General features: G+C 39.0%; 1 protein-coding gene and 1 pseudogene across 1 annotated transcript in view; one reads left to right on the top strand and one right to left on the bottom strand.

Moving 5' to 3' along the window:
* LOC131775729 (beta-hexosaminidase-like) overlaps positions 1-15,221 on the top strand; it is a 64,129-nt gene that overhangs the window by 10,916 nt on the left and 37,992 nt on the right. The gene's annotated exons all lie outside the window — the stretch shown is intronic.
* Positions 3,831-15,221, bottom strand: part of LOC131775728 (DNA-directed RNA polymerase III subunit RPC1-like) — a 32,570-nt pseudogene continuing 21,179 nt past the window's right edge.

Here is a 15,221-nt window from a genome sequence, read left to right as displayed (position 1 = left end):
AATTTGTTTTCGTAAGGAGTTACTTTATGCAATGACTGTTCAAAGAGCTTTTTTTAAGCAGAATCCGAAAGTTGTTGTTGATAATAATACATATTTGGTCATTTATAGTAAATTTGTGAAAGCTAAATGTCTAACTACGAGCGAAAGACCTTATTTAATTACGTGAAAAAAGAAATGATCTGTGAACGAAAGAACGATCTGTAGCTAATACGATTAAAAAAATCACGAGCTTTCGACTGCTTGAACTGCTGTCTTCGACCGGTGAAATGTGAAGGCCTTTCACTATTTTCACCTATTTAAGTAGTTCATTCATCTCATATTTCAGATCTACTTTCTCTAATATTTCTACTTTTAGTAATCTTTGTTAGGTCACTTTCTTTGTTTATTAGTCAGATTTTGGTTTCATTATCTTATGGGAATATTTTCTACACTGAAAATCAAGAGCTCTATCATGCGTTCACCATGCTAGTTCTTTTGAGTGCCATCAGCTGCTTAGCAGCTAGCTTCTAAGAATGGTGTCAATGGGGCACCTGCTGTATTGAAATTTTTTTGTCAAATTCAATAGGTCTTGTGAGTCTCAATAGTTGGTTAACTGTTGTACCTTTCATGCCCTATGGAGCTTTTTTTCAGGCAAAGGGAACAGGTGGAAGAGGTGATTAGCTTAGCAGAGTTGGGGGCTGGATTGGTATTGTATGATGGGAAGAATGCATGAGAAGTAATAGCTTTCATTCCAGGTGTATTTTGTGGTTGATGAGTGTATAATATTCTGATGAAGTGCTTTAGTAGTTACATGGGATTGGAAGGATCAAGGAAAGTATACAGCTAGGAGATAAGTCTAGTTATTGGAAGGTCACATGGTTAACTGAGAATAAATAAATAGTGAGGGGGAGATGGTAATTTTTCTTCCTTTCTCCAACCCCCCCCCCCCCCCTCTGCTAAGCTTTCTTGATGTAACCAATCAAATATGACAGCTACAACACTTACTTGGAACTTTTAAAATTTGCTGGCTCCCTTGCTCCGTCATGCAGAATGGTAGAGGGACACAATATGGAAGAGAAGTGTAGAAATGTCACCTCATGCTGGTTGACTATAGAAAAATTTTAAGGTTTGCAAGGCAAGAGATTTTTGCACCATAGCCTGTGCACAAGCTCTCTGTGGGGTTACTGCGTATCATATTTAGGCTTGTTGGCTTGTTCTTGTTTCATAGTCCCCAATCACTTTGTTGAGGAGAGCTTTCCAGTAGTCGTTAGGTTCAGGTTACTCGACATCTGACATGCACTGCACGAAGTCTGTATTATCTGCCTTAAGCTTTAGCTTTAGCAGATAACTCAGACCTCAGTTTTAATAATTTGTGATATCATAACCCTTAGCTACTCAGATCAATTAATAGATAGTATTAATGTTAATGCTTGTATATTAACATTTTACTTAGTAAATGTTAAGTAGAATTTTAGTATTGCTATCTTTTTTAGCCCAAAAATTATAACTATTTTTTTTTCAGGCTGATAAAAACATGATATGAACAACATTGATCTTACTTTATATTGTGACTATCCAATAGACTATCAGCAGTATTATAATATTTTATTCTTAAGTGCATTCCTTCTTAATTTTTTTATTTTTTTTTGTATAAAGTCATCAGTTAGACAAAGAAAACGTCTCTATCATCACAACGTGTTCTTACTGGCACGCAACGCGTGCAAATAGTCGTATCAGATCATGATAAGTGATTTGCAAATATAAAATTGCATCTTTTTTCAGGGGTGAAGTTTGTACAATTTACACCAAAAGTTATTTTCTGAAACAAAGGTTTAACTCCATTCATAGTGAGAAAAATGTTCTTAAGCGTTATAATACATTATCACTGCGGTGAACAAGCGTGGCAAGTAAATGAAGCAGCCACGAGAAATTGACATACAAATTGACAGGTGTGTTTGTGAAATGTAATCTGTTATTGTATTCGTTGTGTTCCTCTGTTCAGACCTGTGCTGCTTCAGGGAAAGCGAAACTGGCCACAAAAAAGATGATAGTCTCTTTGTTTTTATTTATTAGTGGGTTTCTGCATGTAGCTGCAGGTTAGTGAGGCTGCTTATGCATTTCCATCCATTTCTAGCTGCCTGCAACTATTCCTGAGGCGCGTTTTGTACAGATCTTTTCTTTCGGTTAGATTGTAACGCCAGCCGTAAAGATAATGCTCAGCCAACACATACTGGAAGGAAATACAGCAACCTTCCTTTGTGATTCGGTTGTGCATTTTTAGAAAGGCTTAACTGAAGGAAATGCTGCCACCAGTTTGCATCTCCGTGAGTGAACTGATGAATTATTACGGTGACGCGTGTTTGATAGATATCCATGTGGTGTATGTCGTGAATAGCTTAGTTGGAATACTGGCGTACGAGTTTCCTGATGATTTTGGTAGAAAATCTGATTGTAAAGTAGAACTGGTTTAGCCCCGAATTTCAATGAGGAGTTATACTTTGTCTAATTCTTCGTTTGTGCATTTCGAGATTGCACATTACTTGATGTTCTAAGATCACCACCACACGTCAGAGAAGCTGTCACTTAATTGGGTTGTAATAATCTACAATTTTCCCAACCACCACGCCCAAATATCACGCCGTTTGTCCAAAAAGGACAAAGGATTAATCTTGTGTGTATTTGAACTGGATCAATGCATATTTGAATTTGTTTGCTTTTCCAAAATGCTTTCTTCTGTGCGATTGTCCGTAGATATTGGTTTCGTTTCGTTAATGCTTCAAGTCGAAATAGTTAAATATTTGCACTTTTCACAATGTGATCTGATTAGGATAATTCCACTACATTTCGATTCTTACCGTCATTTATCAACAATGGTTTTTTTTCTGTCCTAGTCTTAAAAAAAATTATGTATTATTTCTTCTTGTTATCACAACTCTGAGAGGAGAAATTCAGAGCATTTCGTCGCTGTTGATAAGCTTTGATTTCTTCGTCATGGATTATTGCGCAATGTTCTCGGTCACGCGAACGTCACGATTTCAAGAATATAAGTTTGAGTTTGTGCCAATCTTTGGAATTCATCTCCAATAATTTCCTTCAATGCTGAGTCTCTTCTGTCAAGGTCTCGGCTAGTAGTGCGTTAAAAACTCGCTTCTGTCAAATTGTAATAGTTTGGCGTAATCAGTTAGAAAAAACTCCTTTTGCTTGTAAATTGCTACATTTAGTAATGTCAACGAGTAATTCTAACTTTTTCGGTAAGATTCCCCCAACTCATCGTTTTCTATTACAGTCAAGTCGCTATCTTTTACATCCCATCCCAAATCCCCTCGCGCTTGTGTTTTCACTTAATGGAACTAACCGACGGCGCGATAGCGGAGGAGGAGACCACCCCCTCCTTCCCTCTCCCCCCTCCAAGGGGGGAGGGGGGGAGGAGTGTGGCCTCCCGGTGGCGTTCGGCTGTATTGTGATCGCCATAGTTTGGCTTCTTGCTAGCAATCGCAGTGTACGTGAATGCTTAGTTTGCTTTGATGCAATCTCTTATGGAGTTACATATTATGTTCGGTCTCGGTTTCTTTTGCTTATGTTGAGGGCCCCCGGTGCCCAAACCACTAAGATAAGTGTTTACTATAATCTTATAATAATTTTATCATCTCGTTGTTTTTCTCAATTGGAGACATAGTAATGCAAGACTAGATTAAATGTGCAGTATGGAGAATATGCATATTGATGTAAGGGTGTTAAGTGTTTAATAAATCGATTTAACGTTTGTGGTTTCTAAATAATTACGCAGTCCTGAGAGAAATATCACGTTCATACTATGCTAGAATCATACAAAACCATGATAATCAGTCACGTTATTTTCAAACATATGAAATTTATTTTTATTCTGACAATTAAAACTTTCCCATCGTTTTTTATGAAAGCAGGTTTTTATATATCTGGAATTTGGACTTTGGTGTAAGAGCTAACTTTGCTAGTAACTTCACTTTGTGACATGAGCCTATTGAGGATCTGTCAAGGAATTTTTTGGGGAGGAATTGTCGACAAGAACAGTCTTGAGACTAGGCACATTGTTCTCAGTCGTATATATAAAGAATAATACATGGTCGCGCGTAGATAAAGAAATTCTCGTCGAGTGTTAACTTCGATAGCTCACGAGTGAGCGCAGCGAACGAGTGAGATGTCGAGTTGAACACGAGAGAGAAATTTCATATCTACCAGCAACCATGTCCTATTTTGTTTATCATATAAACACATTAGCCCTTTATTGTCAAGAAAAGTCGACTTTAGTGATGAATGAAAACAAAAGGATCGAAAATCACCAAACAAAAACCGGAAAGTGCGTTGGCGCACTCAAGATGAAAATATCCAAAATTCCGCCTGTCGATTTTCGTTCTCAGCCGCGAGAAATGCCATTACCAAAGCCCGTGAATATGTTACTTACGGTTTTTCTTTTTAACGCATGAATTGTGCGCATGCGTAAGAGGAGTTGTGATATGAAGTGGAGAATGGCACTCGCTCGCTCGATTGGTCGATTCCTGTAAACTTTTTTTCGATTTTAGGCTTTTGAGTGCATTTGATAGTTTTTGGCGAGTAATAAATAAATGAAATGACGACCTTTGTTGCTAAGAATAGCGGTGGGGTGAAAACGAAGCCAGTGATAATCTTAAATTGTAAAAATAAAAATATAACTTACTCCGAAGCGCTCGGAGCTTACAGGTGTTCAAAAGCTCTTTCTGTTATGGCGTGAAATTGGGGACAAAATCGATCATTAAATTAAAATATGATGATGATGATTTCACTGCCTTTGTCGCGTCACTACGTCCATGGTAGACTCCGGCAAATGAAGTTCGGGATGGTCAAAATTTAAGTTTCTCCGGGTCGGTGGACTTGTTTTTTCAGGCGTTAATATAATATTAAGGATAAACCAAGAAAAAATTGGTTTAAAGTAAGGTCAGAGGGGATCTGTTCTCAATTAATTCCAAGAGGAACAATAGTGTCGGAAGTGGAAAATTTTTTTTTTTTTTCACAGAGCGATAAATGTTTCCTTAAGGAGTAAACAGACGTAAACAACAGAGCAATCATAAGAATAAATATTAACATCACTGGAAGTATGGGAGCTTTAACAAAAACGTCAAAAACATCAAGCACGTAAAAGGATATTTGTGTAGCAGTTTGAACATTCCTGTACCAATACTAATGGGAGTTCCCATGATGATATTCTCACTGACACCTGCAACGCAAGGCAAATCAAACGAACGAAGATATTATGTGCAAATAATATCACGCGCCACGTGCACCGCACCACGTGCTATATCATGGTATCATGCGCTTGTTACCAAGGGTTGGTTGAGGAAAATTGTGCTGGGCCTTTGTGAAATTGATCGGTTAAGGAGAGCCTGATAAATTTCTGGGGGCAGGCTGCTACTAACATTTCATCCGGGGATTGTAGAAAACTTTCCAATTGTTTTGTGAACGTGCGAAACCCTGGAAATAACTGGAGATAACTTGCACTCACCATCAATGGAGTCTGTCTGACCGTGCAGAGCTGCGTCAAACAGATGATCTGTTGTCTCCTCAAACTACAATGGAAAGAAAAAATATAAAAAATCGAACAGCTGAGAAATCAACTGTGCTCATTTTACTGTGGTTAGATGGCTATCCTACTCTCTCTTGTTCGATGCTTCGTAGCTTCTGCTTTGTAGCCAAGTGGGAGGCATCGAATGCATTTCCCCTCTCCTCTAATTAAAACTAACCCAACTCTCCCCACCCATTGTCATTAGAAAATCCCCCACCAACAACGTAGACAAACCCAAGGTAAGAAGATGACTTACGGATGCAAGCATCAGGACACTTTCCTTCATCTTTTCCAAACCAAACCGAGTAATACCAAGTACTTCTCCCTAGTAGAGGAAAACATTGCAATGGAGATAAACAACAAATGCGTTTTTCCATTATGAGAATACAACAAACTCCAGAAATTTTCACTCACCTTAAGAGTCATGAGGTCCGCAAGTAACATCACGTGACGATTGTCGATACTCATCCCATGACTCTTCACGGTCACGTTGATTTCCTTCATTATCGTCGCCCTAGTAACAGAGAGAGAAACTACGTCACGCCTCAAAGAGTCAAAATATATACAATTAAAAAAATTCAACATTGCTAAGAGTTTTCCTTTTTTCAGAAAGCTATCAGACGCCAATATCAAAATCAATGATATCATTATAGTCAGGAAGAACGAAGGCGCAAATTAACTATGTTTAAGTCCCTTTTTCCACTCCACCACACCCCACCTTCAAGCGTCCATATGCAAAGCGTTTATAGGTTGGTATCTCAAGAGCGAAGACATGGGAAGGAGGTAATTTATCAGAGCCAAAAGAGAGAAGAAAGATATATTGAAAATCGTGCGTTGTAGGTCATAAATCGATGAAATTCCAGAATTACGTACAGCGTGCGAAATCTAATCGCGCAGATATTCAAAGGAACTATTGTACAAACCTGGCAGCTTCGATTCCAAGAAGTTTTTCCACTTCAGCTGTGTTGTTGGAAGTTGCGGCTGTGCCTTTAACACCTATCGACAGTAAAAAGAGAGAACAATCACTTGAGGCATGTTTGTTTTCTTGTTTTATTAGAAATCTGATTGGTTAAAAAAAGGATTGTCTTTTATCAGGACCAATCACAGGGTATAAGATCAAAACCAAGGCAAACCAGAATACTCTCCCTACAAAACTGGAATTTGCTCTGACGCAAATTCTGTACGACAAAGAATGTCTCAGAACTAACCAACTGTAGACATAACAGACAACAAATCGTCTCCTTCCACTAACAGCTTGTAAATGCCTCCCTGAGCTTCATCAACATGGATGATAGCACGGTTAACATTTTTATGTCCCTGATAAAATGAAAAGTAAAGACTCAAAATTAAGAAAATACTATCAGCAGTGAGGGACAAAAAGAAAAGAAAAATCAACTGTGAAAAAATTTCAAATGTTTACAAACTCATGGTTACCTTAATGAGTACGTTAGGAAGATCAGATTTCAGCTGTTGCATGGTACAATGAAGGGAAGACCTGCTGCTTTCACTGGGATAAACACAGAGCTCCGAATTCCTTAGAGCGGTCACTTGCTGCGAAGAAAAGTAAGTTTATCACAGAAGGCCACAATCTTTAGCCGTTTCTCAGTAGCTGTTTTCGCTATCTCTTATCGCTGTGCTTATTTTGTGCTCATTTCTAATAGAAAAAACACAAAACTTCCCTATAAAACTTGTTCAACAGATGTAGCTACTTTCAACCTCATCATAATTGCACATATCTGATTGGTTTAACCGGTTAAGAAACTAGTAACTGAGTGGCTAAGAAGGCTCGTTCATGAAAAACCTGACTTGGTGTATCTTACCAAAAAAAGCTCCCAAGGTCAATCATACCTGAGGTTTTAAGTTCAGCTTTCTTGTATTGCAAATTGCAAACTTTATGGATTCGACATCTACTTGGAGCTGACAGGTTGAAAACAAACACGTTATAGCTCTCTGCAATAAGGAAATAGCCTATTATATATATCCCGCGCTCACCATCAACTCAATATTTACCCGAAATTTTCATCCGAAAAAAAATTTTTCCCGTGATAAGGTAAACGTATTTCTGTCCTTAACAAAGGCAAAAAAGCTTACAGTGTTTACCACCCCAAAATTCCCATCAGCCTAATGGATCACAACGATTATTACCCGACAAAGTTTTCCTGCGCTTAATGAGCTGAAAGTTTTCCCACCCTTGAAGTTTTCCCGCCCATGCGACATAGCATGTCTTAGAGTACGTTTCCCACTGTTTAATTTTTTTCCATGCGGCTATTTTTCACCAGTAACCTCCTGCACGTTTCCCAGCTTTCTCGACCGTGTTGACACAACTGCTGTGTTTTCCCGCGCTTTTCAGCTGTTCCCTTATTCCCGCCTTTTCGCCTGCGCTAGGTTTTTCCGCGCTTGCCACTCGTTTCTTCCTTTTCCGGCTCTTTCATCCACTCAACGTTTGCGAGCATTTCTACGCCCTTTGAATACACGGTGTAATTTCCCGCGTTTTTATGATCCCGTTTTTATAAATTCCCCTTTTATACACATTATGTCGTTTCCGCGTTTTTCATCTCCTATTCAGCTTTAACTTTTGATCACAAATGCTTTCTCGCGTTTTTGCCACCCGTTTGTTAATTTTCCGGTACTTTTTTCATCCTATAGTTTACTGCGCTTTCCAAGAAAAACACAACGTAACATTGCTTCAAACCATGTGAGCCCCCGATATCCTAGCGGTTACGGTTAGGGTTAGGGTTAGGATTACGAATATCAGGGGTTCACATGGTTTGAAGAAATGCTGCTCAGCGCTTTCTGCTTTCCGAGCCTCACTATGTTAGTTTCCCCGCGTTACAGCCACACGTTACGCCCTTAATACTGTGACATTATTTCCTCTGTTTTATTTAAACTTGTGTACCGAGGCTCACTTATCTGGGCAACAATTCATTCCTACCACTGAATTTTCATTACCTTAAGTAGTTTAATCCGGTCCATGGCCAGTTTGACATGAATGAAACAACTGTCAGGTAGAAACACTTCTTCGATAAACTCTGAAACCTGTCCGGTAAAACAAATTATGAAAATGAACATTGAGGCGTCGAAAGATTTTCTTTCGCCTTTAAATTACTTTAGCTCAGCCCTATCAACAACAGCGTTGTTCAACGACACACGATAAATCATATCTCCATACCTCCCCTAGTAGTGTCTTCTCGATGCGACCCTTTACCCTAAGGGCCTCGTCAGCATTTTTGTCATTCACGAGAGGAGCACAGATAGTGGGTGTGCTGATGAATCGGAACGCGTTAATGATCTCCTTGATACGAGGAACACCAACAGAGATGTCTGATTTAGTTAACGTAACAAAGGTATTTTGCGACAAAAAAAGATTCTCAAGAATCAAAACAAAGAGTTCTAAGAAACCTACTCTGCTGGGGCAAACTTGTTGGTAAAGAGTTTACAGTAGTCGATAAATGTAAGTATACTTAGAACAAGTGTATAAAACGTTATTAAACGAGTAACAGCTTACTTAATCATTTCAAAACAAAATGGTTCTCATCAAGTTATATCTAACCACTGAGATTTTCTTCGTAACATCTATTCTTGAGCGCCAACTCATCATTTCCAAAACCATAAAAAGTAGTGTTCACAAAATGAACTCATCTGGGAACATTGGGAGTACTGTAACAAACCCCGCTGTAACTCTTAAACGAACAAAAGGATACTCATTGAAGCGACCCCAGCCAAGGGAAATGTTTTCTTACTCATCTGCGCAACAGTCTCCCCAATACTCTGAGCGCACAGGGCTCCCACTGCAGTGCCCGGTTCGATCTTAGCTCTAGAGTATTTTTTTTTGCAAAGGTTCAGGAACTGCGTCAGCTGTGACTTGGTGCAGCGGTCTACCCATGAAAACACTGAAAGGAAACAGAAATAGTTTGACTTAGCGCCCATCCCGCTGTGAGAGTAGGAGGTCTACCTATCCAACAACACAACACAATGTCCTGGCCAGAGCCAGAACCCAGATCCTTAAATCTAAAGTACGGCGCGTTGGCTACCAGACCACCGACCACCGTTTCTCACCCATGGCACACATGAACATCTTAACTTCTGACTCTCCCTTGCAAACTCGCGACCAAACAAAATATTTTCTGGGTCATATTTAGCTTTAAAGACCCCTAAAGGGAAGTAAAAAATACTTACCGTTGGAACCACTTGTTTTAGAAGCACTAGTAGGAAAAGAAAAAAATGGATTGACCAAATCACTTCCAGATTTGATTACCTTATAGCCTCCGTTTATAGCATGATACATTTATTATCAAGCTAACTGGTTATCAGAATAGACTCAGTTAACAGCCTAAGGGAGTCATCCTGATATAAAAATAAGGTCTTTTAACTAATTTACATAGACATGCATAGTAGAAAGGAAAGAGAGTTACGAATCTGATCTTGGAAGTTCAGGAGAGGATAATAAAATTCAAATGGGGTTAGCTCTGTTCGTGGCTTTCTTTGAGAAATCAATATATAATAGTATAACAATAAAGGATATCTATAGCACCACTAAAAATCCAATGTAGCTTTACAAATATTGAATAGTTGACAGTATATACTGATCAAATTCTTACACAATTTACATAATCTAAGAAAAAAAAATCAAAACAAGTACAATATTAAAAGAAAATGACAATCCTTATCATAGAAGATATTTAAGACTATATCTTAGAATTCATTTCGCTAAGTTAAGTTGTAAGCACTCCTAAAGAGATACGTCTTTACCACAGATTTAAACCTGCTGAGACACCAACAGTTCCTTACATTGTTTGAGAGGGAGTTGGTTGTAGATGTCTTTTCTCAACTTGCTTAGCAATCTCTTCAACAAATGCTCTGTGAGAGAAAAAAAAATCTGACTGAGTATCGTAAACACAAGAAAACTTCAGCAATAACAAAGGCCAATCAGAACAAAGGAAACTGCTACAAAGCGCTTAATTTTAACGATGACTCAAGGCTAATCCTGTTCATTCAGTTTAAGATTTACAGAGCTACCTTAAACCCTTCGTGAATTCCGTGCTACAGTGTTCAAATTCCGAGCCGTCTAAAATTGGTAAGACCATTTGGAGAATATCTTTTGAACTGAGAGGTTCTTCGTCTTTCATAGGGGATAAACACTAAGAACAAAACAAGATGAAGAATACTTGAGAACATGATTCAACCTCACATACCACTAACTAGCTAGTCTTGAAATATACTTAAACATCTTGATGGCAGGTGTGCACAGAAAAATGAACAAAACACTCTTTTATCAGGATCGTTGCGAGTTAGACTACAAAATACTCAAATTCTTAAGGGACCACCACAGAAAACTTCCCAATACGAGCTGAACTAAACTATTAGGTAGATTTCTGTTATTTCATAAGACCAGAGAGCAATATCTTTTCATTATCTTGTGAATTGTGGTACTTTGACAAATGCCGCTAAGTTTCATTTTGGATAAGACAAAGTGTGTATTCGTTTTGCGCTGAATTATCTTTAAAACTATCATGATCTCTGCGACAAGACGCTCAGTCCATTCTGACCACGCTAAATTTGACAGAGTTGACGCTTTATCAAACGAAATGTTTTGCATAAAACCCCCACCATCGAACCTTTTTGTTGATATTTTGAATTGTCAATGCATTGTAACTCCCCGCAACTTAGGATGAAGGACTTAGCTGAAAGACTACTTGTAATCAAAGGCCGGTTTTATTATACTCACCTGAACGTGACCGAACACGCGCGTATAGTCCAGCGGTTTATCCTTTCCCTCCATTTCAGTGGGATCCAGTCCATCTCCACCGTACATGAACTGCACAATGTCTCCAACTGAATTTCTAACTGTCAAGTCATACTGGATGGCGAGATCTTCCAACGACTAAAAATATTCCCAACATGAGAATCGTTGTTCTTTTAGTGATAACAACAAATAACCAAAATAGTAAAGCCTTATGAGCTGAGTGATTCATACTGACCGAACTTATCTGGATTTCTATGACAGAAAGTGACTAACAGATTGAAACTCGTCCTGAATCAGTGGGATGCTAATCCAATCCTGGTTTCCCTCCACCCCCTCTACGCCTCCCCCACCACCAACCCCCCCCCCTCTCCCTTGGCAAGTTCCCTGACAAACGTCTGTTTCTCATTTATAAGTATTCCTAAAAGGACGGGGGAAATGTGAGAAAAAAAATTACTTTCCCTAGAACACAACACAGGGCTTGGGCCCCGACGCACTTGATGCAGAGTCCAACACGCTTACCACGATTTTTGTTGTAGATTTGTGGTTCGTTATTTTGTACCTTAACAAGTCGCCTTTGTATGTTTCCAGTTTCAGCAGTTTTGACGGCAGTATCCACAAGTCCTAGAATTGGAAGAAATATCTATATATCTGTACTACCTCCACAAATTCTAGGAAAGGCATAAAAATAACAATGAGACTGACAATGACAAGGATAATAAAAATATATCCATGACATTAATAATATTTTAGCTAAAATGTCAGAAAAACTGTTTTCTTTTCTTTCCGTTGTCATTATGATCCATCAAAGCTGCAGGTCTTCGACATTTTCATAACTATTATGATCACCAAGACTTCTGTTGAAGTCACTAAAACTTCATGGAAAAAAATTAGCTAAATTCGCTTTCAATACCTTCTCTGCCAGCCATGGTGTGAAAGAAGAATTCTGTGGGAGTGAGGCCGAAGTAGAAGCTATTTTTGACAAATCCTTTGGCGGCCAGAGATTTGGCTGTGATGTAAAGAACAGAAAAAGGAAGTGTAAGAAAAAAGAAAGATATGTTTTCTTTTTTGTGTTCGTTTGCAGCCATTTACAGATCATAATCATCCTAGCAAAGATAAAACATTTCTTACAATGTCGTTCGAAGTGAGGTAAAGCTCTGTCCTCAAATCCATTTGAGATCCTCTTGCCTGAGATGATCTGTTGACCAACATAGGCGATCATCTGTGCAATATTGCTGAACGATCCTGAAAACAGAATAAAAAATTGATCTCAAAAATATGTCTAAAAAAGTAAGAACGATTCGTGTCTCTTTATGAAATAGTGGGAACAAAATAGCAGCATTTAAAAAACTGAAATGTTGGTATTCAAACTACACTACTGTGCACTTAGAATAGAATTAAATGAAAGACTGGCAGTCTTTCATTTAATTCTATTCATCAAGCTGCAAAAGTTGCAGTCTGTGGATAACAGGCCTCGTGTGTCATCATTAAAATGAGACCTACTGACCAGTACTGTTATGCAAGTGGTTTTGCTTATTAGGCTTAAGAGTTTCAGGGTTTCAATAACTTTTCCCATAGGCAGCTGCCAATGGTGTAATAAGCCGCTGTGACCAGAAAAGGAGCAGTGAAGCGACACCCAAACAAGAGAGTGTGCACTCAGGCTAGACAATCTATGGTAAGAGGTCTTGTGGGCTGCGGTACACCACCAGCAACTAGCTTTTACTGAAATTTTAATTTTTCTGCAGAGATAGACAGGTGACAGTGGATAGCTTATACTGACCTTTCGAACCACATACAGCCATTGTTAGAAGACTGTTGGACTTGTGCAGCTCGCGTAGACAAGCTTTTCCAGCGTGATCTCTTATGACAGAAAGCTCTTTCAGAATAACAGCCTAACAAGAGTACACACCACAAAAACAAAAGATAAAATTCTCCTTAAAGATAATGATGTGGTTGTGGTGAACATCCAAGTGAATGATGATTTTAGATATATGAAAATTCATATATTTGCACTGCGGTGGAGAGCAACTACTCGTTTCAGTAGTGTTCTTAGCTGCGAGGATCTCTTAATTTCATCTCTCCACCGCAGTGCAAATATATGAATTTTCATATATCTAAAATCATCATTCACTTGGATGTTTATTTGTACCCAATTCATTGACCAGCTCCCAGTTGGCTTGTTAGCTCAATTGGTAGAGCGCTGCACCGGTATCGCAGAGGTCATGGGTTCAAATCCCGTACGGGCCTGAATTTATTTCAGGTCCAATTTACAACTACTCGTTTCAGTAGTGTTCTTAGCTGCGAGGATCTCTTAATTTCATCTCTCCACCGCAGTGCAAATATATGAATTTTCATATATCTAAAATCATCATTAAATCGTAGTCACTTTAGATTGGGCGCAAAGTTGCAGTGTACATCATTCATCGATCAAGTTTGTTTTTATCATCACATACCTCAAGAGTATCGTCTGCGCTACACCCTGGCTGTGTTTGCAACTTGCCTCCTTTAAAACCCTGAATGAAGCTGTCGCACTTGGAGTAACTAAAAAACCATAATAAATTACAAGAAAAAAAACTGTAAGAGTGGGTTGGATGCATACAGCGGAAGCTTAACCATGGAATACTTGAATGGAGCTTTGCCATCATGATGGGATATCGAATGATGGCTCTAGGATACAGTTGGTCTTCCCCAGTCCTTCTTTTTGCGCGAAAGAAAGACAAGGAAAGTTAAGTTTGAAAGTTGTAATACACATACCCGTTATCGAGAAGTTCATCCTTTGCCTGCTGAAGTCCGTGGCCAGGCGTGACGTCACCAATACCAATAGAAAACCCTCTGTTACCTATGAAAAAATTACTTCAGCACATTTTCATTATTTTTATCTAAAAGGTTAACCATTATGACGGCAGAGGTTTCATATATCAGCGTTAAGATTAATTTGAGCCAAAAGGAGTTATGTTTTTAATACATTTTTCTGTAGCAAACCCATGCAGGCTCTTTGGTCGCTAATTTCAGGTCGGATTGGAATGTCAAATTTTGGATTTGGGAGGAGGAGGGAGACCGAAGAACTTAAAGGAAACCAAGTATGGAAGTCGAACCGGAGCCACAACAATAGAGGGCTTGTACTCTAATAACGCTCCAACCCTGCTCCACGAATTGACAAAACAACACCTTTTCAGTCACCGATTGACATTTAACAAATTAATTATGGTGTTGCGTGCGAAGAGAAAATGTCATGTTTAACTGGCAAATATTTATGGTTATTCAATAGCCTTGTTATGCTCATCTACTACTCACTCAGGTAGAATGAACAAACCCTTGCTACTCTCCACATGGCATCTGCGGCAGCCTGTAAAGAGCATCAAAATGTTAACTCTCCAAACTCCAAACCCTCTTCCTTTCATTTCGTTATCTAAGAGTCGGATGATTTAGTGTCACATCAAGGCAGTCTCCTTTATTTAATAGCTTTAAAGCTATATACAAGCAATACAATTAGCGGATGCTTCACTCAATCTGGAGAGAGGAGGGTGGGGGGAGGGGGTCGTCAATCGACGCTAACACAGAGTAAATGGGGGACTAAAAAAATCGACAGTTAATGAGAGGGGGTCATTAGAATACTACAGAGCCTTGTTAAATAATGTGAAGCATCACAATTCTCTAACCCAGCTACGCCCCCCAAAAGATCGGTCCCTTGTTGCTAGGTAACAGTAGTGAAAGAAATTACTGCAGTTACCTGACCACCGAAGTCTCTGAGGAGCACATAGAAGATACTGTTCTTACAGCCAGAACCCAGCACAGCTTTATCCAGCGCACCACACATCAACTCACTGTTGTGAATCACCACATCTGCCCATGAAAAAGAAACATGTGCGACGTTCACGCTTTTCAACAAATTCTCAGACGAGACTGGATCAAATAACTGCCTGAGCT

Source organism: Pocillopora verrucosa, chromosome 5, assembly GCF_036669915.1.
Source record: "Pocillopora verrucosa isolate sample1 chromosome 5, ASM3666991v2, whole genome shotgun sequence".
In the NCBI taxonomy this organism is placed as follows: Eukaryota; Metazoa; Cnidaria; class Anthozoa; order Scleractinia; family Pocilloporidae; genus Pocillopora; species Pocillopora verrucosa.
The sequence above is the reverse complement of the archived record's forward strand: the minus strand, read 5'-3'. Positions and strand labels throughout refer to the sequence as shown.